Here is a 27,485-nt window from a genome sequence, read left to right on the forward strand (position 1 = left end):
TGCTTTGGCTGCATTTGGTGGTTTAGTGGACTAATGCATCCACTGTAGGGCCTGTGTTCAACCTCAAGGTCACAGGTTCAAATCCTGGTGGGTCCACTTACCCTTTCATCCTTCAGAGTTCAATAAATTGAGTACCATTGAGTTGGATAACAATAAATATTTGTTAATCAGCGCCAAGATACCCTTGGGTGAACATGCGCTTTACAAATACACATGGTATTGTATTGTATCGAACATTTGTATAGCGCAAAGCTGTCACCCTACGGGTATCCTGGCGCTTGAACTTCAGATGGTACTACAATTGAACCGATCCACCATTGCAGTAGAGGAGCTAGATATCCCCCCTCGGGAATAGCCAGGTTTTCGCCATCTTTCTAAAACCAGTTAGCGTATAAGTCTGTCTAATGGACTGGGGAAGGTCATTCCAGAGTTAAGCAGCGGCCACGCCGAAGGCTCTGCCACCCATCCTGACTCTCTTAAAGCCAATGGTCTTTACCAGGTTTAGATTGGAAGCACGGAGCTGCCTTTCCAGATTGTACCAAGAAAATCTTTCCCGTAATGGAATAGGGCCCACGCCATGTGCCGCTTTGAACACGATACATAGGCACTTAAAACGGATTCTCTCTTTAATAGGCAACCAATGTAGATCTCTCAGGGCTGCAGTCGTAGAGGTCCTACGTTGCCTATTCAGAGCACGTTTAGCCGCCGTAGACTGGACTCTCTGTAATCACTGTATGATGTACTGTGGTGCTTCCAAATACAGAGCATTACAGTGGTCCAATCTGCGAAGAATTACAAACTGTACCACAAGTGAGCGAACTTTTATGACATGACTGCCTCCCCATGCAATCTCCCTAACAATGCCTGAGAAGAGCCTGTGTGGCCCAGTGTGGCCTTTGTGGGCTGTAAGCTGATTCAGGCATATGTGGGTCACATTCTATTGTGATTTCTGGTCTTCTTCTACGTCCTGTGATTCTGTATGACAGAGCAGTTACATACCGGCCAACTCAGACGGTGCCACTGTGTGTCACATGATTTTGGCTCGCTTCACATGGTCACACGGCGAGGAGCCGAAATCATATGGTGGCAGGGAAAACAAGCTAAAAACAAGCTGTATACAGTGGATTTCCAGCTCGTTTTTTGGAGTCTGTAAGTAGCCAATGTCAATTAAAAGTTGTGAAAACACCCCAGGACATCGGCGACAGCCTGTATGACCCTTTGTTTCTTTTTTCTTTAAGTAGGGAGTGGGGTGCTTGCTGATTGGCTGAGTGCCTCTTAGATAGGTCTCGGAACCAGGCCACACCCCCTCCGAGGCCCCACCCCCTCCTCATATGGCGAAGTGATTTCTTAAGTTGGCAGGTAAGCTGTTATGGTGCAACCTTTACAGCACTGGCCAGGATTTAGAAGTTTCCACTATGTCATGTGATGACTGCATGCCTTGGCGCAGGTCCAGTCTGCAACACACTCAACCCAGATGGAAAACTTGGGGGGACACAGTTTGGTGTGTTATGTAAATCGCCCATTGGTACTACCTCAGTTACTGCCCTTCACTAAATTGGATGCAGGATGTAACATAGGGACGCCTTACCAAAGCATGAGGTAGGAGGTGGTGGAGGGCCCTGCAGCAGGCCAGCCTTTCACCCCCTTCTGTGGGGCACTAGCACCTAAAACAAGGCAGTGAGTTCTCTTTGTTAACATGCATGTGGGATAAGTAATAGAAATGTTAGAAACTGGATGTACTTGAAGAGTTGTGTCTTCAGCTTCTTTCTGAAGGGGATGAGTGATGATGTCTGACAGATCTGTGTTCGGATGAAGTTCCAAATCTTTGGTTCAGACCAAGAGGACACCAGACTTCTGGCCATTTCCTTATTTTATTTCTTTGTTTCAATTATGTTGATGTTATGGACCAATATGTTCCATTCATCCACAAGAGATTGTGTCTGCTAGGTAGGGTGGTGTGTTGGAAGAGGTGACAGGCTTTGATATGAAGTAGCAGATCTTGTCGGTGATTTAAGCTTAGAAAGGAAACCAATGATAGTTTTCTGTAGTGAGTTAGTCATCTGGGTGTATTTTCTGCTTCATTTGATGAGTTTTGAAGTTGCATGACAATGTTCTTTGATGGTGTGAGTTGGTTTCAAGCTCAGTTTTAAGATGACAAGTGATACAATGAAGTCTTGGGGTGATCTACTCATCACCTCCATGATGAGTCTAATCTTGGCACCTTTTAGTCTGCTGCACTGCTATCTATTTGGTTGGATAGGAAGATGGTAGTTCTTTCAAAATCAATATGTTAAGTTAGGGTGTTCAGTAGGGCTATGCTACTGAAAGTACTGAATGCCTGAAAGAAATCCAAGTGAATAAGGAGACGCAGAGCCACTTTCAGTGTCGAGGAAGGCATCATCTTTCACCTTAACGGTGAAGGTCTCCGCGATACACTGCTGGTAGTCATTGATAAGGGCATTCACCTTGACTTACAACTGTGATGGTGAGTGGAAGTAGAGCAGAGTAAATGGGCAGTAGTTGGGAAAGCGTTAGTCATTAAGTTGACTTTCTACTACAAGGACATGTTTGGTTTTGAGGGTGCCAGGGAACTGCATCGTGTGAGTGAGGGTGGCATTGACAATGTTTTGCAATGGTTGAGGTGTTTTACTGTAGATGGATCCACTTAAAAAGGATAGGATATCATCTTTGTTGGATGTGGCATTCTTGAGGGTGTTGAGAAGGGCAGTCATAGCCTGTTTCGAGGTAGGAAGCGTGCCTCTTTAGGTGCAATGCAAGGTTGGATCAATGAGGTAGCTGTTGATGCCTCAGTGTCCTTGAACTTCTGGACCTTGTCTGCTTTCGCTTTAATGAGAGGTTGGTTGCACTGCACTTGTCTGTGGAATGTTCTATTGGAAGACCAGATGTAGGATTGATATTATGACTGGAGACTGTGAAGAGAATGCTGCGACAATATATGTGGATGTTTTGAGGGTGCTGGTATAGTAGATTTCTTTGGCTTGATTAATGAACTTTGGGTATCTAAAGATTTGTGGGATCAGAACCCTGAGTTTTTCCTGGAGCTGTGACCTTCACCAAATCTTTTCCTGCCTTCTGGTGGCACATTTGGTGTCTATAATCTCTGAAGTGTACCATGAGGGTGACTGCATGGTCTTTGAGAGTGGATATTCACTGGCACATGGGGATGGAACATGTGGTTAAGCATATTGCCTGGAAATTACCATTCTTGGTGGTGTCTGATTAAATGGCTGTTGTGCTCAAGCCTTATTGCCAATTGTCAGTGGGGTAGCTTCAGCATAGGCAGAATTACTGTCCATAATGTGTTGGTCAGAAATTAGCAGGTTGTGGGTTAGAAGCAATTTTGCTTGTTCATCACAGTGTTAGACTTAAATGGCAGGTAATGGTGAAGATAAAGGAGATGGTTCGGTTGAGAAAGTTGCCTTTGATTTTGGTTGAAGTGACGTGTTATCTGAGTGCTATATTGAAGCAAACATGATGAGACCAAATTTTCAGTACTGGTGGCAGAACTGGGACCTTGAGAAATTGTTGATGAGATGGGATATAACTGTTGGGCTGCAGATAATGGAAAGTGGGATGTAAGAACTAGAAAAAAATCTATTCCTTGAAAGTGCATATAGCCAAGAGTGGACAAGTTGGTGACTGATAGGGGTGTGTGAAATTTGTGTAATTTGCTTTTGCCTAATAACCTGAAATTTCTGCAAAATTATGATGCCTCGTGTGTAACTACCTGAAATGCAAATCTGTAATTTTCATGCTATATTTTAGAGTGAGATACATTCTCACGTATGATTTTGACTCAAGGAAACATTTTGAACTAAAACACAAAAAAGCTTAAATGAAAACACTACGAACAGCTGTTCACCTTCTCATGCATGTGAAGTAACGTTTTACCACGAATGCCGCATTTATGATACATTTTTATCTTGAATGATGAGTAATTACACTAAGTGGCGTAATTGCAAAATTTCAGGAATTTCATGAAAAAAATTTCGCTTGAAATTCCCTAAATTTAACCATTTATGCCAACGCAATTTAAATTTCGCCCAGGCCTACTGACTGCAAGGCCACTTATGTTGACAATGAATGCATTGGTTGTGGTAGCCAGATGAAACTAGGCCCTCAAGATGTGTATTAGTTTTTGGTATTGAGCCAGGTTTCTGTAATAAAGATATCATCTAGCTTGTTTGTTGACATGCTGTTTGTGGTGTCAGCCATGTGTCACATGATAGTGCTTGTAGATGTGCATGATATATTTATTATGGGAAGTTTTGATTGTGTGTTAATAAGATTATACAAACAATGTATTGAGTAATTAGGAGACTTGCTGGGTTACTAGATGTCCCTCTAAAACACCAGATACCCAAAGAAGCGACTAGTTAAACTCTCTACAAAGATCATTAGTGGCACTCATCAATTTAAAAACATCTTCAAATATGTCAACCTATTCTGATTTATAAATATAAACAAAATACTAAGGGCCAGATGTACAAAGCATTTTTATGGTCACAAATGTCCCATTTCACAGAATTGGGCTGTTTGCAATCATAAAAATGCCTTTTCTTATGTATATATAAATTGGGAGTTACCATAAGCAATTTAGGTTTGCCGCCCCATACCAATTCAGTATTTAGAAGAGGCATGTTTAGGGCATCCTTTCCAAGTATCAAACTGCAGAGGTATATATTAATGTTTTGCAACTGAATTCCATTTGCAAAGTATTCATATTTCACCACCTTCTCAAAGGAGGTAGTAAGCCATTCACAAACGGGAAAGGGTCCCCTTGAGACCCCTTTTTCTTTGTAAATATTGAAAAGAATAGTTTTTAAGAGTGGGCAGTGATCCGATGGACCACTGCCTACTCTTAAATGTGAGTTTGTTTAACTTTTCATTTGATTTTTTAAATGCATTGGGTTCTCCTTCCGGACTGCATAAACAAATAAAGATTACTTTATTTCAAAGCAATCACAGACATAGTGGTTTGCTGGCCTTCACAGGCCACCATCCCTTGAGGGCTGTCATTTCTAGAGGGTTGCAATTTGTGACCCCATCATTAATATTCATGAGGTAGGTTGAATTGTGACCCTCTAGGAATTGGTCTTTTGCAGACTGATCACAAAAATACTGGTTGCACATTGGGACCAGTATTTGGTGACCAGTTCAGAGCAGTGGCGTAGCAAAGGGGGTAGCGGGGCACGGTCCTCCCCGCTCTTATCTGCATTCGCCACAGGAATCATCAGCATCACCCCCGCTCTTACATGCTGCACTGGCGGCATGTAAGAGCGGGTGGCTGCGACCACCATGGGCACCACATGGTCTAGCTACACCACTGGTTCATAGTACATCTTGCCCTAAAAGTCCAGTTGATTCCTCAAGAATTATTTAACTTTCTGTTTGCTTCAAATTGGTAGACAGTGCACAATCTTCCTTGCTCATTTGGCTATGTGTACACCATCCTTTGTTTCAATCCTTTTCAGGAGCTTTTCATATATTTCATTACCTGAACCGGCTCTTCAAATGAACATATAATCAACACAGCCATGTCATTTTAATCTCTACGATGTGGTGTATCAATGGTCAATTGCTGACAGCTATATTTAGCTGAACATCGCTTAACAACGTGTTAACTTATAAGACCGCAACAACAAGACAGAGAATATAAAAGCATTTTACAACGTGAGCTGTATTACACATTACATTTATATGCTACTGTCATGGCAGGCTATTGCGTACCTAACGATTTGTCATGCAATATCTTTTGTGAAATTATACGTTGTTTTGTATCCTATTTTTGATATGTGATGTGAATTTATGTTATATTGCTATACTATTATCTGTTAAACTTACCATGCAATATGCAATGTAGTTACATTATTGTGTGTCAGGTTTGGTCTGGTTCTCTGTGGTTGTATTACATTTTTTGCTGTTGTACTGTTTAGGTTATGTTGGTGGAATGCATCCTCACATATGGTATCTATTACAGTGTCTTAGAAGGTCCTCCCTAACCTGCTTGCCCTTTAACATATTTGCAGTTTATCTGACCCACCTGATAAAAACATTATATGATGAACCTCCCACTTGTTTAATTGTGATATACAGATCCGTATCACATCTGAAATGGAAGTAGTCCATACATAAGCACACTCAAGTAGTAAAACATTACTCCAATGAAGATGGTAGGTGGGCAAGAGCACCTCCATGATGTTCTTCAGTGAATTGGGTCCAATATCACCTCTTTTCGGGACAAAGTGCTCCACTGTATGATGAACACTTTAAATATTTGACCTAGTCTGGGTCCCTGGTGTTAGATAGAATATTAGTTAATATACCACCCATTGCATGGCCACCGAGTCTAAGTGCACCGCCCCGCTCCACGTTGGATGAAAGGAATATGGGTATCATCTTCGATTCTGAGATAGACTTCAGGTTCCAGGTCAATGCATTAGTCATGAACAACAACCTACAGCCTTACCCTCTCTGGGGAATCCTTGAACTCCTCCAATTCTCCAATCGGCTACAGCTAGATAGAGCTCAGATGTTGGCCAATTTAGACTATTAAAACATCGGATACCAATTTCTCCCTAAGAAGCTCTTAAGCAGGTTGCAATGACTGCAAAATCAGTCTGTCAAATTAGGTGTAAACCTGAGGAGGTGTGACCAGATAAGGACAGACTTGAAGATGTTATTGTGTGAGCTGGAGGCGAGCATGAAGTTCAAAGTTCTTTTAGTTGTTCACAAGATCTCTTGTGGCAAAGGCTTAAGAAGCCTCTTTTTAATGACAGCCCACTAATTACCCAATCATCATTCAAACAGATCAACTATGAAGTAGGGACATTAACCCCTTGCGGCCGACGGCAGCACTACCTCCCTAGTGCTGCCGTCGACCAACGGCTGACGCAGCCCCGCCCACTCTTCAGAACGCCCGCACCGCGGCGGGAAAACCGCTGCGGTTAAGGCGTTAAAACCTCAGGGTCCAAAATTGTAGAAGATACCTGTCTAGAGCTTACTATCTTCACTTCTACACAACCATCCTGATTTCTTCATAAAAAATATCAGAATGTGGACAACCCATTGCTGCATCATAATGTACAGTCTCTCACACATCTACAGCACCACAAAGTAACCATGAGGTGATAAGTAATGATCTATAAAGCCTCCTAATGAATAAATACGAGTTACATTGTTCTACGCCTCTGTTGTTGCTATGTTTGTATTTCTTCTGTCTTAGAGGTTAAAGCCGCATTGTGCATTAGCTGGTGTGTTTTCTTGCTTTACGCGCTGTGACTATACGTCAGGCTACTGTTTTTCTTTGGTATGTTCTGTGCCACGTGGTGTTCAGATATACTAGGAAACGCTTGACTCGCATTAAATTCCCCAATGACTAATTAACTGCTAATGACTTTTGTTAACTATCTGCTTTGGCTGCAGTTGGACTGTCAGGCTTGAAAGGAGAAACACATTCAGCTGATGTGAAAAAAAACATTAAGGAAACGCAATTCCACTTCGAATGCAGAAAACGTATCTTGAGTCTCTCTGAATGTATTGGGTCAGTCTGCTGCTGCTGCATTGCACACATGATAAAAGATAGTTGCAGTTGGTATGTGATTGGGTGTACCTGGGGGTCTCATTACATAAACTGGGAATATATTTTTATACTAAGAACATGAAATTATGTGCTGCACCCTTATTGCCCAGTTTTGTGGGCCTGAATGAGCAGGCCGCTTGCACAGTGGACATCATTTACCTTAAGGGTATATGCTGAGGGATGCCATTGTGGAGCAGGGCATTACTAGAAAGTAGTGAGCATGCTCAGAGCCCTCCTGACAGGGTAACTGCTCTCTCCCCACGCAGCTCTGTCCTTAAGGCACTGCCCACAGCACCTTCTGGACTCCCAGGTAAGTGTTCGAGGCCCTCCTCCACCCGTAGGCTCCTGCCTGCGCCTCATTCCTGATGGTTCAGTGGGAGAGTCTGCTCTTCTCCTGGTCTGCTCTCTCAGCCTTTTTCTGTTGCTGTTTCCTGTCTTCTTTCTGCTTCGTCTTTCTATCTTTGCCTTTTTACCTTTTGCCTATTTTCTCTGCTCTCCTCTGTCCTTCCTTTTCCATCTTTCCCACCGCTGCTGCTCCCGCGGCCCCTCCCTCCCAGCGTGTTCCCGCTCCCGCCTCCTACCTGCTCTCCCTCCCCTCGACCCCTACATTATGGCGGCTGCTGCGCAATAAGGCGATCAAGACCTCTGACCTCCTGGTCAGGGTAACTGCTCTTCCCTCGCGCAGCTCCGTCCTTAAGGCACTGCCCCCAGCGCCTTCTGGACACCCAGCTAGGTGGTTGAGGCCATCCTCCACCCGCAGGCTCCTGCCTGCGCCTCATTACTGGTGGTCCAGTGGAAGAGCCTGCTCTTCCGCTGGTGCGCTCTGTCAGCCTTTTCCTGTCTTTTTTCTGTTGCTGTGTCCTGTCTTTTTTCTGCTTCGTTTTTCTGTCTATGCCTTTTTGCCTATTTTCTCTGTTTTCCCCTGTCTTTCCTTTTCCCTCCTTCCGGCCGCTACTGCCCCTGCGCCCCCCCCCCCCCCTCAGCTTGTTCCTGCTCCCGCCTCCCAGCTGCTCACCCTCCCTATGACTCCTACTTAATGGAGGCCGCTGGTGTGCCAAAGGCAAGCCCGTCTGTGCCCGTCCGTGATCACCACCGAATAAACTCACAGAAGTGAAAGAATGGACCAAACTGATCACAGCACTAAACAGCACCCCGACACTAGTAGAATCCACAAAATCATTGGGTATCTCGCTTGATAAGAACCTAGACATGAAAACACACATCAAATCAATGACAAAAAGTGCCCGGTTTCACCTGAACTATATTAGAAAATTGAAACCTCTCATCTCTACGGCGGACCTCAAACTAGCAGTACAGTCCTTAGTTATCTCTAGGATTGAATATGGATGTACAACTCTAGCAGGTCTCCCAAAAATCTCAACAGCCCCTCGAAAAGCATGTCTAAATGCGGCAGCAAGACTCATTACTGGTTCCAGGAAATACGACCATATCTCCCCTCACCTGAAAGCATTAAACTGGTTACCATACGTAGCCAGAATTCAGTTGAAAATGGCATGCACTACACACAAAGCGCTTCACCACAGAACTCCAAGGTACCTCGTTCGGAAAATTAAGCTGTCAGGGGGAAGCAGACCAGCCAAGAGCGCCAGAGATATGCTGCTGAAACCACCCATCTTTCGGAAGCAGAAGACAAACGAAAGAGCTTTCTCCGGAGCAGCCCCCAGAATCTGGATCTCACTCCCTCCCCGCATTCGAAAAATTACAAACACAGCAACATTCAAAAAGGAAGCGATGAGCTTCCTAATGAGCAAGTTCCTTCCATAGGGCCAGACGACTCTTTAATCATTAAGACTAATTCCCAAACGTCAATCAGGAACTGCTCATGTTGTAGACTCCACAGAAAGCACTCCAGAATCATGTGTAAAGAAATAATATTACGTTTACTAAAACGAATAAGAATGACATACACAGGAATATTATATATAGTAATGATGCCGTGTTTGTTGAAAATCATGTCATGTACAGGAATTTGTATAGAGTGATGCTACTCCTTGTATTGAAATTGATAAGAAAATCATGTACAGGAATTATATATAGTTATTCGCATTGTATCACAAATGTTCCAAATGTAACTGTTAAGCGCTCTGATACCCAAGGGTGAAGTCCGCGCTATACGAAACTCTATAAATAATATATAAATAGGCTGTGGGGTTTTAGGTTTAAACCTATAATAACTGATAAAACCCCACTGAAAGAAAAATAGCCATCACCGGTGAAAACATATAAACACTGAAAAAACACCTTCACAACCACAAACTAAATGCCATTCAAAGAAAGGAAAAAGAAAGTGAAAGAGTCATTTTGTTCTTACTGAAGGGGTCAATAAAATGTAACTTTATTATACAAGCTAGCAGTAAGAAAGACTGGCTAACATTATTTTGCTTGAGTTTTGTTCTTTAGGGATGCCACTAAAATATTGTTTCTTCTTCCTTTTACTTTTTTCAGTTTTATGGCCTTTGGTCTAAAGATGCAGGGCTTTAGTTTCACGTTTTAGGTTTAGTTTAATTATTTTATAAACTGTAGAGAATCAGGACATATCAAACTCACATTTGATATTTTGGCTGCATTATATTCTTTCACTGGTAGGTAAAATGGCTAGTTTCATAAAAATCTTTCCTAATATGTGTCATCACATTTGCCCACAGAGAATGGGTAAAAACCCTCCATACATCAGACCATCGTTTCTAGTGGGTCAGTGTTGATAGTAGGGGAATTGCCAACACCTCAGGCTTTAAACATTAAATGCAAGGTATAGTGACAAGTATATATATCACCAAGCATCTGGGATAGTGGTGAAAACGTGACACCAGACTTTTGGAAAACATGGAACGCAGTGTCACTTGTTATGCTCTGCAAAAAAGGTTCTTTCCAAGTTCAACAAAGATTGGAGTGATATTGTTTGTATTTGTAGTTATTCAGCTACGTATATTAAAAATTTGTGTGATGACCTGTCAAAATTGATACACGAGCTGAAGTGATTCCCTGTAGGAGATCCTTGCCACTTGTTAGATGGTATGCTGAAAGCATCTTTACAATCTTCAGAGTAAATGAGGGATGCTATTGACTTTTTAGTCCATTCTGGTGCACTGTTTTCTTATGCCCAGGAACTAAAACACAAATATTTATCATTTCGTGCTTTATGTGGCATCAAAGAAAGAGTCATCCCAACTGTGCCCCTTAGCTGACGGTTCTCCGCCCAAGGGGCTATGAATGCTAAGAGGGCCTTTTCACAGAAGTTTACATGGGAAGGAAAGTGCGAGCGCACATGACCAAAGACTCACCGAAGAAGTATTGTATGGTGTACTACAATAAGATTAATTTGCAAAAATCTCTTTGGACCTCATATACACTATGCCTACACTGTATATATACCATGCTCTTTCAGTGCAGAAAGCAAGCAATGATAAAAGCAAAACGTTCCATAAACACCGGAAAAACACTTTTTCTGTTGTTTCTAGTGGCATGAAAATGTGTAACCACTGATAACAACTGTTTTTTAAGATATTGAAAACACTGAAAAAAAAACACCAGAATTTACCAAAAATAGAAACTGAAAACAGGACAGCCTATATATAAATAAATAAATAAAAAACTACAAGGAACTCTTCACCATCATACAAGAATTCACCAGCCCACACAGTGAAAGCACTGATGTCCCTCCCTCATAAGACGTCTGCAACAAACTCCCCTTCTTCTTCCTCTACCACAAAATCACGACCCTCTATGACAACTTTGATGACCAGGACCACAGCAGCGACGCTAGACCCTCCACCAGCGACGCCACCCAGCTGACCCTCCTCACCTGGACCCCTGTCACCACAGAAGACACTCCAAAGACTATGAAAAGCATCAACTCCAGAGCATCCACTGACCCCTGCTCACCGCACATCATCCACAGGGCCGCCTCCGCCATCGCACCAGAACTCCAACGGACTCCGACGTGCCTTCGAAATAGTCACATTCCAAGATGAGTGGAAGTACACTAAAGTCAAACCCCTCCACACAAAGCCCTCCACAGACCCGACTGACCTCCAGAACTACAAGTCCATCTCTCTTCTCCCCTTCGCCACCAAAGTCATCGAGAAAGTCATCAACACCCAGCTAACGCATTTCAGAGAAACCAAAACATTCTCAACTGATCTCAATCAGGATTCCATAGCAACCACGGCACGGAGACCACCTTAATGGCCGCCACTGATGACATCCACACACTCCTCAATCAAGGCCACACCGCAGCCCTCATACTAGTAGACCTCTCAGCAACCTTTGACAAAGTCTCCCACCACACACTAGCCCACAGGCTGCACAACGCTGCTATCCAGGGATCTGCCTTAGACTGCATTTGTTCTTTTTTCTCTGGCAGAACATAAAGAATAAGACTTCCACCCTTCCTCTCCGAACCCACTGAGATCAGATGCGGAGTACTCCAAGGATCCTCCATCAGTCACACGCTCTTCAACATCTACATGGCCCCCATTGCAACCATTGCCATAAAACACGGACTCAACATAGTATCTTACGCTGACGACATCTAACTCATCCTCTCTCTCACCAAGGAACCCTATATCACCAGGCACAGTTTCCAGGAAGGAAGAAAGGATGTCGCATCCTGGATGAGCAGCTGCTCAGAGAAAATGGAAGTCCTCCTCCTCGGACCCACCCCCTCCACATGGGACAACACCTGGTGGCTCACGCCCTCGGCAACCCTCCCAACTCACGAACCACGCCCGCAACTTCAACATCATACTCAACTTCTCACTCACCAGGAACAGCCAGATCAACGCTGTGTCCTCCACATGCTTCAAACCATCCGCATACACCACAAGACCTTCAAATGGATTCCCCTGACTCCAGGAAAAATGTCACCCACACACTCATCACCGGCAGGCTGGACTACAGAAACACGTACTAAGCCGGAATCAACAAAGCACTCCTTTGGAAACTCCAGACCGTCCAGAATGCCGCAGCCAGACTCGCCCTCGGCATCCAATGACATGACCACATCACCCAGCACCTCTGCGACCTCCACTGGCTCCCCATCAAAAAGAGAATAACCTTCAAACTGCTCACATACACATACAAAGCCCTCCATAACACTGGACCCCAATACCTCAATGAAAGAATCTCCTTCCATGCCCCCAAGAGAAACCTCCGCTCTGCCGACCTAGCCTGTACCAAGGTCCCCCGCATCCACGGAGCCAAAACAGGGGGCAGATCCTTCTCCTACATCACGACCAAGACCTGGAAAAACTCCCCCTCAACATCAGACAAAGTCCTATACTGCAAATATTCAGAAAAGACCTCAAGACCTGGCTTTTCGGATGACCTCGGAGCTGCCCGCACCCCCCCAGCTCCTTGAGACCCTCATGAGTGAGTAGTGCGCTCTATAAATCCCTGATTGAATGATTGATTGCAACACTCTCTCATTTCATAAGACGAGAGTTAGTGGCCTCTTGAGAGGAATGCAATCCTCCACTGCAGAAGACTGCTTGCTACACCCGCCTGTAGTTAGTCACCCAGCCGCTACCATACAATGTTACAGGCAATCATCCCGAGGGCCAGACGCGGCCTGAGGGCTTAAATAAAGGTGATTAGAGCACGTCATGGCCAGTAACGCGTTCCCTGGTGCCAGCCTTTAGGCCTCGTTCAGGATGACCCCATGTAGATTTCCCCCAGTATGACATCCGCGATGAGGGCCCCCATTGCATGCTGTTGCTGCTTCCATGTCCCTGCTGCCCGTCTGAACCTGACCCAAAAGCCCGGCTGTGGGAGGCATCAAGCGAGAGGTCCACCTTCAGCTGTGGTGCTCGCCCAAGTATTGGTGAGGCCTCCATGAGGTGCATGGAGCTGAGACTGGGCACTTTGAGGCTTGCAGCACTGCCCGCAGCGTGCGAGGCATCTGTCTACAAGTGTGGCCACTAGCCACTCCCACTACCAGGCAACTCGCTGCAGCAGTCCCTGGATCACGTAGTGGATCTCCAGGTCAGGAGACGGTGTCGGTGACCGCCCCGCAGATATGTGCTCCCTTCAGATAGCCACGTGGCGTGCAATCGGCAGTCTGTGGGTGGGGCTCAGAATGTTGAAGGAAGACCCCTAAGGTGCTGTCCTGGAGGGAAGGAGTTGGCTGCAATCCCCACACAAGACCAAGGAGAGAACCATTCAATCAATCAATCAATCAAACCATTTGTATAGCGCACTACTCACCCGGGAGGGTCTCAAGGCGCTTGGGGGAAGGGGTATGCTACTGCTCGAACAGCCAGGTCTTGAGTTGTTTCCTGAAGGCGAGATGGTCCTCGGTCAGCCGAAGGTGGATGGGGAGGGAGTTCCATGTCTTGGCAGCCAGGTAAGAGAAGGATCTTCCTCCGGCGGTGGCTCTTCGGATGCGTGGTACGACTGCGAGGGCGAGGCTGGTGGACCGTAGCTGGCGGGTCGGCGTGTAGAAGGTCAGGCGGTCGTTGAGGTACTTGGGGCCCAGGTCGTGGAGAGACTTGTGTGCGTGGGTGAGGAGCCGGAACGTGATCCTCTTGTCGACGGGGAGCCAGTGCAGGTTCCTCAGGTGGCTGGAGATGTGGCTGCGTCGGGGGACATCCAGGATGAGTCGGGCGGAGGCGTTCTGGATGCGCTGGAGTCTTTTCTGTAGCTTGGCTGTGGTTCCAGCGTAGAGGGCGTTTCCGTAGTCCAGTCGGCTGGTGACGAGTGCCTGGGTGACAGTCTTCCTGGTCTCGGTCGGGATCCAGCGGAAGATCTTGTGAAGCATACGCAGGGTGTTGAAGCACGATGAGGAGACGGCGTTGACTTGTCTGGTCATCGAGAGGGAGGAGTCCAGGATGAAGCCCAGGTTGCGTGCGTGGTCGGTTGGCTTGGGTGCGGTGCCCAGGGCTGGGGGCCACCAGGAGTCGTCCCAGGCGGAGGGCGAAGATCCCAGGATGAGGACTTCCATCTTGTCCGAGTTCAGTTTCAGGCGGCAGTCCTTCATCCACTCGGCGACGTCTTTCATCCCTTCGTGTAGGCAGGTTCTGGCAGCGTCGGGGTCTCTGGTGAGGGAGAGGATCAGCTGGGTGTCGTCGGCGTAAGAGATGATGTTGAGGTTGTGCTGGCGTGCGATGGCTGCAAGAGGTCTCATGTAGACGTTGAAGAGGGTGGGGCTGAGTGAAGATCCTTGCGGGACGCCGCAGATGACTTCGGTGGCCTCGGAGCGAAACGGGGGGAGGCGGACTCTTTGTGTTCTTCCGGCGAGGAACGACATGATCCACTCCAGTGCCTTCTCTTGGATACCGATGTTGCTGGGACAGAATCTCAGACAGGACAAGCTGTGCCTGGGTGCCCCCTCAGAGGCCTGATGAGAGTGTGACCTGGCAGGTGGTCCCTGCATCTGAGTCCAGAATTTTGGAAGACATTAAGGCGCTAGGTGAGAAGAAAAAGGGCGCAAAGCATCTGCAGCGCGCAAGCAAATCATCAGACAGCGTCTACACCCCAGGCCTCAAAGTAAGTACGTCAGAGTGCCATGTTATCACCACCTCAAGCAGCTATACCATTGGCTCAGCAACAATGCTCCCACCTCCCCTATCACTGCGCTCCCACTGTTCAGTAGACTGGCGGACCGAGCAACGGCCGTGCCGCTGTGGCATCAATGAATATGATGACTGCAACATTATTTTCGCACCACCAGAGAGACTGATGGCGCTGTTAAGAGGTCGATTATGCTACACATGAGGGGATGAGTTATATAATCCCTTCAAGAACTTACTTAACACCGGAACGGACATGACTTTGATGTTGCCGTCAGGGCCCTTCACCCCTTCAGTGCTCATGATGGAATGGTTTCCGTCATGAGCACCGGTGCTCCTGTGCTCATGACGGAAACATTCCGTAATGAGGACAGGGGCACGAAATCCCTCTGCTACAAACAGCAGAGGGATTTACATTTTATTGTTGGGCCTCCGGAGGTGGGGAAGAGCTTCCCCAACCTCCTGAGGCCCTTCATAGGTTTTCAGTCTAATGACGATTGTGCGCCGAGTACCGAAACACTTGGGAGAGGTATCGTTGGAAAGGGAAAAATCTCCCCTTTTCAATGGTACACCTCCCTAGCGGATCCCTGCATGGGGATCCACCCACAAGACACCAGGGAGAGGGGAGCGGCCCCTTGGGCAAGGGCCTTTGCTCCCCCCATATTTTTAGGGCTAAATTCAGTCTTCAAGGATTTATTTTGTATGTAAATTAGGGGTGGGGGCTGCCCAACATGGGCACGCCAAAGTCCCCACCCCCAGCACAATTAGAGTAATTCTGCCCTGCCTGGGGAGCAGATGGGGCAGTAGCCCCCAATCTGTCCCCCCGGGGGGGCAGAAATACCACTAGACGACACTTAATTTAGGGGTTGGGGCTGCCCAAGATGGGTATGCCGATGCCCACCTACCTCCAACCACAAAATTCCAGTCTTTCTGCCCCCCAGGGGGGGGCAAAAAGCACCCTAGATGCCAGGGATGTTTTTTTATGTGCCAGGGGTGGGAGCTGCCCAGAATGGGCATGCCAAAGCCCCCACCCTGTTGTGTTTCTATCTAGGACCCCAATTCGATATTCCCAATTTATGCCCTTGTATGGTTATAATAAATAATATCCTTATAAAGGCATAAGAATCATATCCATATTTAGTAATAGCCCATGCAGTCCAAATACGGCAAGGCTACTCCCCTAGACTCCTAGAAAGTACAACGCGTTCTTTAAACAAACCAAACCTCCAGCAACCTGAGAATTCCCCATGCTTTTGTTTTGATTTGTCCTAGAACTCCTGCGAGCACTGAAAGAATGGCCAGTTCTTAGTGACATCTTTTATTGACGTCTTATGTCCAACCTTACGTCAAACCCGGCACCTTTCAGGTATAAATATACCAACGTTGCCTTAAGCAAACACACGGTGGTTTGGAGCAGAGCGGCTATCTACTTGCCCGAGAGCCCAGCTGATGCGAGAGCCCACGGACGCCGCCCCTCACTTTTGACGCACTGAGAAAAACGCTGTCTTTTTCTCCAGCCGAGAAAATTCCAGCTCCGGTGTTTCCAGCCACCCTTGCGGGTTTCTGGGATATCGAGTCCTGAGAGAGAGATGCCAGACCTCCTAGATTCTATTACCAAGGTACGGAGCTGACTAAACCCTTTAGAGAATTCTTGATTCAGATTCCTTGGCAAAAACCAACTTTACTTAAACTGCTACTTACTTACTTCTTCCCACGTATTAGGCTTAGGTCAGGTACACCGGGGTAGGAGTAGATTAGAAGCACGTTAGTCAATGTATTTATGTATGTATATATTTTATCCATTTTAAAGTATCATATGCCTAAGAAACCATATCCATGCTTTTACAGTATTATTTCATAATACTACTTTTACTGTACGCACTTTACTTCATGTTAAGTATTGCAATTGTGGCAATTCATTTCTCTTGCATGAGAAAGAACACTGCTCAATAAATAACACCTTTTATTGAAAACGCCTGTCTCTCTATTTCTCTGCATTCTGGTGAAACTAAGTATGCACGATTGACTGAGTAAAATAGCTGTCTATTGTTTTCACATGACTCTAGAGATACACTCTTATTCTGAGGGAGCAAAGTTGTCATGTTATATGGTTGTCAGAAGCTAATCCCTTCTTGTCTATCCAGGGAAGTTAAACTCCTCCTTGTTTATTCGAGAAAGTTTCTAGTGACCTCTGAGCAAGCTGGCAAAACTAATTAAGTCTGATATAGTCAGTAGAGACCTAGTCGACCTCAGTCCTACGTCTACACTGCTGTTTATATTATTCCAATGCGCAGAGCCTATTGGGAATATAGGAACTACACTACATGGCACCCAACGTTTGGTAAGGCGATAATCTAACGCAAGACACTAGAGTAACTCAGTCGTGATTTTTCACACGGAACCCTTTTCCCGTAAAAACTCCAAAAGACGTCTGGAGTGGGTAAAAGGTTAAAATCCGCCGGAACTTAGTAGGAAGAGATTCCTATGTATAGTTTTTGGTTTAGTCAACGTTGAAGGATACAGTGTTCCAAAATATTGTGCACCTAATCTTTGTTTTCTTGAAACTTGCTCTGCAACAAAAAACTTTCTGTCAGTAAAATGCCGGACGGTGATGAAGAAAGAGATGCTACAGCGTCTCAACTGTTGTTAGATGACACAACTCTCCAACAGAATGACCCGGATGTAATTATCATCCCGGCAAATATAAAAAGAACTATAACTATTAAACTTATAGAAAATGGACTATCATCACGTGGTGGTACAGTCATATTCGTGGTAGAGGCCCATGAAAATCGGCAGACAGAGGTATTCTATTCATGGATACACTTTCCAGCAGCAAACGCTGTAACAAAAGAATTCGACTATTACAAAATAGAGGAACCTCCGGATGAATACACTCCTTTCTAGGAGGTTGAAATCCCACTAAATTACCAAGAGCACCTGCTCTGGTTTAAAGGCACCCTAAAACATCAAAATCACATCACCAGGCCCGGTCCACTAGGTAGACCAGGAGCCACGTGGCCGGTTCTAGCCAGCTATACACCACATCCAGACATTGATAAAATGTCAGACCGGGAACTTTTAGCTCAGCTAAAACTATTAATTAAAATACATAGAAAATTGGTCCAATATGTAATGTGGACTTCAACAGTCCAACCAGCAATTAATATTCCACAGCTGACCCCTCATCAGGGGAACACAAACAAAATAACACCACAGAACATACAATCATGTCTTGGTAAAATACCCTCATAACGGGAACAAATTCCATTCTGGTTAGCACAAAAAAATCACTCAAATAGAGGCAGTATTTCCTGATACTACACCTACTGAGAAACACAGAATTCTGACTATCTGTCTTCCAATGGGGATCGCACCACATGTGGATGACTGTGACACTTGGGGCACAGTCTTTGCTTCAATCTACACAAAAACACATGGTGTTCCGTCCATGGCGGTTATACCAGACGTACTAAGACAGATTCAAAATGAATACGGTCCAGAACCTGCTTTAACTCTGGGTATGAAATTACTGAAAGACTTCAAGCAGGTCTCGGCTATATTATTAGCCAACATAAAAGGAGAAGCAGCATCTGTGGCGATCCACCAGAAATTGAAAGAAACAGATATAGCAGAACAACCATTTGAACTTGCCAGAATCGTAGAAAAATCCTATGAAGAACTAGGTAGAGATAGTTTGGGTGGGAAACCAGTAAAACCCCAACTAACTGAAAAACCTGAAAAAACTTTTATTAAAAATAATCTAAATACTCCAAAAAAGAGTTGGGATGGTAATAAACAATCCACTCCCAAAGAAAAACGATTCCAGTCCAGAGGAAGGTCTCCTCAACGGAGAGAAAGATCTCCGGACCAAGGAAACAAGTCTCAGCAGAGGGAGCCCTCTGAGAAAAGATACAACCTTAGAGATAGGGATAAATTGAGAAAACCTGATAGATATCAAGATATTGATACACGTCCCCTCGATCTTTTCAGACTTCCTCACAGAAATCGGAAAGAAGAGGACGGTCAGAACACAAGGAAGAGCACGTCAAGTCCAAAGACAAAGAACCTGCTCATCAAAGTAAAAAATTACAATTTCCAAGAAAGAAGGTAGCCAGTATTAAAATAATTAAACATGCCAAGGATACTGAGGACACAACTGAAAAACGGAGAGTGGGCCCAGACAATGCTAGACAGCGCAGCAAAAGTGACAATAGCTCGCAAGATCTTGATGAATCTTCTGGAGACAGTGGACACGAATGAATACATTCAGGTGGAAACTGCAGATACCAGAGTTAGCAAACCTCATAAAATATATGAAATAACACTGCGTATAGAGGGGGACAAGACTAGGAAAGTAAGGGGTCTCTTTTGGGATAACCTTTCGAAAGGCTATGACATTCTGTTAGCTGAGAAAGACTGGCCACCAGAGTTTGTCAGGGAGTGCCCTCATGGCGAAGAAATTATTATGCCTGCCTTCTCAAATCATATTTCAACTCTTAAAAAATCCATATATGCAAGAAAATGGGCAGTGGCCCAAGCTCCTGCATTATACAAAAATCATGAAGGATGGGATGAGGATTCTCCTCCTCAGAAAATCCAGTTAAAAAAGTCAACCCACTGCACAAAGGCAGTACCCAGTTAAACAAGAAGCTAAAAAGCAAGTCAGGGAGATCTTAGTTCAACTTGAATATCAGGGGGTGATTGAAACATGCACCTCACAGATGAACAATCCTTTGTTTCCTGTCTCCAAGGCAGAGGATTCATATGGTCTAGTTTTGGACTACAGACACTTAAACTCCTGTTGCAAAACATTTGCAGTACAAAACTCACACAGTGCAGCACTAATGAATAACATTGTGCGTAAAAAGTATAAAACGACATTAGACATCTATAATGGATTCTTTTTTCAAAACATTGCACCTGAAAGCAGGTATTTGACCGCTTTCTCAATATTGGGGTCGCAAAAACACTTCTGTCGTCTCCCACAGGGATTCAAGAATAGCCCAGGATTATTCTCAGCAAGAGTAACAGAGTTACTACAAATATATGATGATGAGGCATTATTTTATGTCGATGACATCTATCTAACAGATGATGACCTGGAGACACACTTGAAAAGAGTGAACACCATAGTACTTGGGTTTGCAGCTGAGGGTTACAAATTCAACTTTAAAAAGTCACGAATTGCCCATCTAACTGTCCTATTTTTAGGATATGAATTATCAAGTGAAGGCAAAAGCTGAGCAGACAACTTCTTAGAGAAGTGTGCTGTACTCCAAGCACCTAAAACGCTGAAGAACTTACAATCAATACTAGGTTTCCTGAATTTCGGAAGAACATACAGCTACATTCATGAAAGACCCGTTTTGCGAGTCTATAATAGCGATTCATAAGGAATCGCTATTACAGACTCGCAAAACGGAATTCATGTAGGAATCGCGATTCCCACTGATTCCTTATTTGCGATTAGCTAATTGCTAATCGCAATAGCCCTGTAGCACCCCTGAAATGTAAATTTACACAGGTGTTGCGCACACACATGTCCGGACATGTGTGTGTGTAACATGCAATTGAGAAAAATGCACTAAAGTGCTTTTTTCTATTTTTTCGCTATTTACCACGAAGTCAGACTTCGTGGTAAATAGCGACCAAAAATTGCGAATTCGCAATGTAGAAATGGTTAATGAATTGCATTTAAGGAATCTCAAATAGAGATTCCTTAAATGCATTTCCTCGCAAATGTGCGAATTCTTTAATAGCGAATTTTGCATTTGGGATGATAAATCCCAAATTCAAAAATTGCACTCGCAAAGGGCCAGATTCTCAGAATCGGGCCCTTTGCGAGCGCAATTTCCTTTCATGAATCTAGCTGATACATTCTAAATTATGCAGAGAGCATTAAACCTCTCTATGAATTAATAAAACCTGATTTCAAACCAATCAATTGGACTCAGAAACATACAACAATTTTAAGATCATTGCAAACAGACGTGTTAGCTAAAACAAAAATACAAACTCGCGAAAACGTACGCAACCTTGTAATCCGAGTCATCCCAGGAAGATGCGGATTCACGTACCTAACCTCTAATGAGGGAGAAACGGTACCTATAGCTTACAAATCACACTTGTACACACAAGCTGAAATGAAATTCAGTTCTACTGAAAAAATTCTAATAGCGCCTCAAACTGCTGAAGCAAAAGAAAGAGCCCAATCCCAAGGCAGAAGAATAACCGTTTTAACAGCGCAATCAGCCCTTGAGGCATTAACAAGCAAAAGCAATTTGAATGCTGTGGCATTAGATCCAAAATGGATACAATGGGAAAATTATCTTGCTGCAGAAGACGTGAAATACTATTTTGACCCGAAAATAAAAAAACTAGAAGATCTAGAATATGAAGAAGAATATCCTCTGCCAATCGAAATTCTGCCTCTCGAACAGTACACATGTGTAATCTACATGGACAGATTTTCACAACACTATGATGTAGAGGAAAAATCCTACAACGCGGCGTGCGCGATTGTTAAAGGTCGCTGGCGCTTAGGTAAATTCAGACCATTAATTACCAAAACTGAATCACTCAGAAACTGTTCAACTCAGCGAGCTGAAATAGGATCTTTAAAGATGGCGCTTGAAAATGCCAATCGCTAATTCCCCACACTAATAGTGTGCGATTCGCATTACTGCGTCAAGTCTTACAATAATGACATACAGACCTGGATTGAAAACGGTTACGAAGATGACACAAGTGCCACAATAAAGCATAAAAAGCTTTGGGAACAAGTAGTTCTTTTGCAGAAAGAACTACGAAAGACTCACGTGATACATACACTGAGTCATCAACGTGATGTCGTTCACATTGCAGGGAATTCATTGGCTCTCAGAGCCACAGCGGAAGTGGTTCAACCGGCTTCCGTAGCCACAAAAAAGCGTTCTAAAAAATACATAGACGGAGAAACCATGCTGGCGGTAAAAGCGTCTTTAAAAGGCGACTATGCAGCATTACCTCTGAACTATCCACTCAGTAATACATACATAATTGATGCAAACTCCGTTCCTTTTGCTCAAATGCCTGGAGTGGGGGATAGAGTCATTCCAAACACGAACAGGAGAGTCTTCTTGATTAAAGCGGCACATATGGGATTGGGTCAAAGGCATCGAGAGATCTAAAAGAATTACAATCAGAATACTGGTGGCCGGGAATGAGCCTGCAACATTACAAATTTGCAAAGAGCTGTCCAAACTGCAACAGAGATCGCAGTCGTGAACCGACCAGAGTATTGCCAGGACCTCTTTTTTAGAAAGCATCAAGCTATCTATACGCAGAAATCCAGCAGGAGAAATGCGTCCCCATAATATTTAAGACTAGATTCACTTAAAATGTAGACACCAGCACTCGGCTGACGCCAGAACTGTTATACAAAGATTTGCGAGTCTTTATCGGCATATACGCAATTGGCATGCTACATTCTGACCAGGGTCCTGCGTTTAGCTCTCGAGCTTACAAAGAGGCCATGACCAGCATGGGCATTGCATTGCGGTACTCTTCTCCCTTCCATCCTGAGGGAAATGCGGTAGTGGAAAGAAAAAACTGTGACATAAAGCAATCCATAACGGCGAGGGTATTAGGTTCGGGTGATGGGTGGGTCAAACATTTAACAAGTGTCCAACGTAGTCTTAATAATCTGCCAAGAAATTCTCTAAAAGGTCTCACTCCATACGAACTATTGTTCGGTACTAGAATGTACATTCAGGATCTTGATAGTCACACTTCAGTGGTAGAAGAAAAATGCTTTGACATCAAAGACCGTTTGGCTGTTTTACAGGACTTAAATGAAACAAGAAGAAACCTGAGTAACAAAGTTAAAACAACAGCCAACAGCCACTGAAGAAACACCACCTGTCCCAGCAAGACCTGTCTGGATTCCAAAGATTGGGGATCTGGTCAGAGAGAAGATCGCGGTGAAGAAGGAATTTGGGCCTACTTACAGAAAAGCAGTACCTGTCTTAGCTGTCTGCGGACAAGATCAGTTGTACTACCGCCCCTTGCTGGTAAAAAGGAGAACCGAGTTGTATCCATCGACCTGGTAAAACCACAATCATGTGGCCAATAATAAGTAGTAGGCCCAGTGGACTCCCAAGAAATAGCAGAATACCAAAACTTGCTACAATCCAAGAGGTTCAAACTGAGAGACTAATCACATTTGATAAACCTGCAGTGAATAAAAAAGGACTATACAACAAAGCCATGGAACTTGTGCCTCTTGAAACCCAAATTGCAACAGTTCGTCAAGAAACACCTGTCTACAATGATGTAGCATCGGACTATACTAATGTCTCCAAGAAAGATCCAAAGACTAAAGAAAATCCGGCAGCAATTCCAACAATTGACAGAACTGCATCTGACTACTTCATCAATTTTGATGACTTTTCTGATAATCCAAGTGAACATGAAGAAACGCCAGCAACAAAAACTTTCAAAGACAAAGTAACTGAACTCTTTCATCAACTCAAAGAAACGTATCTGATTTCTCCATGGATTGAATTTTGGATTGTGTTAGGTGTACTTTTCCTCCTGCCTTGGCTCATCATGGTTCTTTGTTTGGGAAAATTCATTGAAGGAAAATACAGTACAATGGACACAGCAAGTTAGAACATCAACTTGGTCCTAAAGCCTCACAAGTCATCTCACATCGAGAAAAGAGAACTGTCATGAGTGAACATCACAGCCAATCCAATACCCGGTGGGGTAGCACGGGACAAAACGGATTATGAAATTTATGGCCCGATTGAGCTCTTGAAATATCCACACCAGTTTAAAATTTCATTAAGTGACTTTGTAAAACCAAGAACTTTCTCTGATGATTGGAACTTTGAAAATATTAATAATATGATGTCAGATTTAGTAATGTCAGCAAAATTTACAGAACATGAATATTTACAGGGTACATCAAATTATGAAGAAATGTACTGCTATAATCATTTTGGCCATCACTATTTGCATAAATCTGCTCAACCTAGAAATGTTTTTAATTATAACCAATGGGAACATTGTGCAACACCGCCTAAAAGCAGCTCGAAAACATTTTATAAGAAATTCCCATACTTCTCAGGGTTTAACACAAGTGATGCAGAAACGTTTTATTTTAAAATGTTAAATAAGACAGGAATGAAAACAATGTTGACAAATACTAAATTGATTTATTCTGAAACATTTTATGAAAAAATGACTACATTTGGTTTTGAATTCTGGAAAAACAACATTGAAACAAAAACCATCTGGGGTACAAAAGAATGGCAGGTCCAAGGATTAGAAGCATTATTTAGAGCCTGCATGATCCCAGAACAAATAATATTCTTGAATGACACCATTCAACAGATAACCTGTCTTGGCCTAGCCAAGATTAAAGACTTAAACAAACCGTCTATTCCGAAGCCCATACCTGATAGTAATATCACTACAGATGTGGAGATAGACGTATCCCATATTTTACACCAAAACAGAACACATCCTGATTGGAAAAAATGGTTGATCTGGCCCACAGACACAAATAATTGTCAAGATAGATTCCTGAACAAAATACAGGGGTTAAAACTGAACAGGCCAGACCCAAGATACTCCCAGAGACAACATCCAGGGATAGTTACAACATACAGTGTAGGGAAACTATGCCTCGAATGGCTACAGAAATCCACACTGGCTGAAATTAAGCAACACTTGACTTTACTTAAAGACGGTGCTGACTTGCGTGATTTCATACTGGGACCACGCAAACAGCGTCAAAAATGTTTCATAGCGGCCGGTATATACGCTGCATACAACGAGGCTTGGAAAGAAACACAAATTGAAACAGCAGAAAAAATACGAGAAATTGATTGTATTAATTTGGAAACATCACTTTCTGTTGTGGACAATGGGTTAACGACTCTGTCTTCCAGAATATATTCACTGGACATTATCGTATCATCTTCTATTGATATAATAGAGCAGGACTTACTAATGTTACAACATGGTCAGTCCCAATTACGTTCTATTATACAGCTTGGCTGGACGTTGCAAAATCTGCGTTCAGGCTACGTGCCATGGCGTTTAATCAACGTAACGTCATTATTCTCAATCTTTAACCTTACTGATAAACAAATCAGTTTGGCACAAAAAGGTGCAGACTATACGATTCTGAGCATTGAAAAACTTGAGAGATTACCATTGACAATGTCAAAAAGACCTGTCATTGAATGGATAATACACAGAATTATTACAATTCCGATAACAACTTTCCAGTTTAAATATTGCCAAGAGTATATACCAGTGGGCCAGTATGAAAGGTTGGGTAAAAGATACATCAAGTCGACATGGGAATTACCTTATACACACAAATGTTATAGTGAAGGGAAAAAGAAGGTATTTCTTAGTGGTATTAATTGTAAAAAATCACTAAGCGGTACACTTCTGTGTCAAGGTATTAACTTGCAAGGAGCCTGAGAAGGGTCTTCAAATAACCTTTCATGTCACCTGCACGGCACTCCTACAACTCAGATAGAGCCAATTTTCAGACAGCTTTCCAACGGCAGTTATGTTCTAATAAGTGACCACAGCTGTTGTGGCATGGTGCCAGGAAAAGCCAATCTCGTGAGCGTTAGTTCCATGGTCACTTGCTGTATGCAAATATTGTATCCAAACAGCAATCCAGACATGGAGGCGGCAATATGGCCTTATTTGAATATCTCTTCTATTCAAATTGATACTTTAAGCAGAATGAAGTCTATTCTTTTACAGACAACTGTGCCTTTGACCTCGTCCAAAGAAACGTATGATCTGCAAGTTGCAAGGACAGCAGCAGAGATACATTCCCTATTATCAACAAATTGCCCCGTGCATTTCGTAGAAATGTTAAGTCAAATCTTAAACATGTCTGATACCAGTGGCATCGCACATGTATTTTAGACAATTTTTTCGGGACTGTTAGCAACCTTTGAAACAGTTCTGGGCATTATCCCGAATTTTGTGCATTACATTTTTGGCGGTGTGCCTCTTCTATTGGGACTCGTAGCAGGAATTTTATTTTTGATTCTTCTGCTCCGATATGGCAAGCCAAGCCACAGACAAGACTCCAGCAACAATGGGAGAAACGATCCTAGCTATACGCTACCGGGACCGCATCACTAAAATCCTCGGATTTGCCCGGCTAAGAGATCTAAGTACAACTTGGTTTCTTTCATTCAGACCAATCTGGCAAGATTGCATCTTACCTGTGCTTCGATGTATGCTATGCGGAGAAGAATGCGTGTTCGACGTCTGTCTTACACTACCATCAGCAGTACCAATGGATACAGATACCTTGCTAGGTCCGGTAACGACTCATGCATCGTGTTGTCCCCAGCGGCTACCTATTCTGATGACGGCATTCATTGAGACTTCACCACTACGAGTATGTGGCGGTGACGTACGAGATGAAAGCAGCACCACACAGGTACAACCTTCTGTGAGCATTGCTGATCCTGACATAGATGATAGCAATCATTCTCACACATGCACTGTTACAGCATTTTCGAACTTGGTCGAACTTTCACCTGATGTCGTAGACCAATTTTTTGCAAGTCTGTCTGATATGCAGTTCTCCCCTGAACAAAAAGAATAACTTTTTTAAAACAACAAGCACACAGCGTTCCCTGACCTCTGAATTCGGCCTTCAGTTTTTGATAAACACAGCTACTGAAAACATTTGGAACTATTTTTCCCCTGAAAGCGAAATAATTTTTTTCCACTTCTAAAATATTTATCCTTTTTTCTGGCACAAAGTACTCTGCTTAAAGTAGAACTATTCTTAGAGAACAGAGCTTCTATTTTTGGAACTCTAGAGACAATATTTTACCTCAGCCTCTAGCACATGTACAGCATTTGTATAAATATGTGATGGAATGGTCTCGACCTTCTTTTCTGTATACAGAGCCATTTCATGTGTAATTTTCGCAATTCATTCAACTGATATATATATATGCATTTAACTGAATGATGACACTGCTTAATAAGCGTACAGTACCAATACTCATTTTCGTGTATTTACCATATACCATTTCAAATGCGATTTATGTATTTTGGGGTGGGTTGGAAAACACACATGCATCGTTATATGTTTAATATTGCTTAGTTTTAGTAATGATGGACATTAATTCATGGAGTGGGTGTTGTGTTTCTATCTAGGACCCTAATTCGATATTCCCGATTTATGCCCTTGTATGGTTATAATAAATAATATCTTATAAAGGCATAAGAATCATATCCATATTTAGTAATAGCCCATGCAGTCCAAATACGGCAAGGCTACTCCCCTAGACTCCTAGAAAGTACAA

At 43.6% G+C, this 27,485-nt stretch overlaps 1 protein-coding gene across 1 annotated transcript in view; it reads right to left on the reverse strand.

The window, feature by feature from the left end:
- The window catches only part of PRKCG (protein kinase C gamma), a 1,201,807-nt gene that overhangs the window by 55,519 nt on the left and 1,118,803 nt on the right, over window positions 1-27,485 (reverse strand). The window lies entirely within an intron of this gene.

Source organism: Lissotriton helveticus, chromosome 7 (genome assembly GCF_964261635.1).
Source record: "Lissotriton helveticus chromosome 7, aLisHel1.1, whole genome shotgun sequence".
NCBI lineage: Eukaryota > Metazoa > Chordata > Amphibia > Caudata > Salamandridae > Lissotriton > Lissotriton helveticus.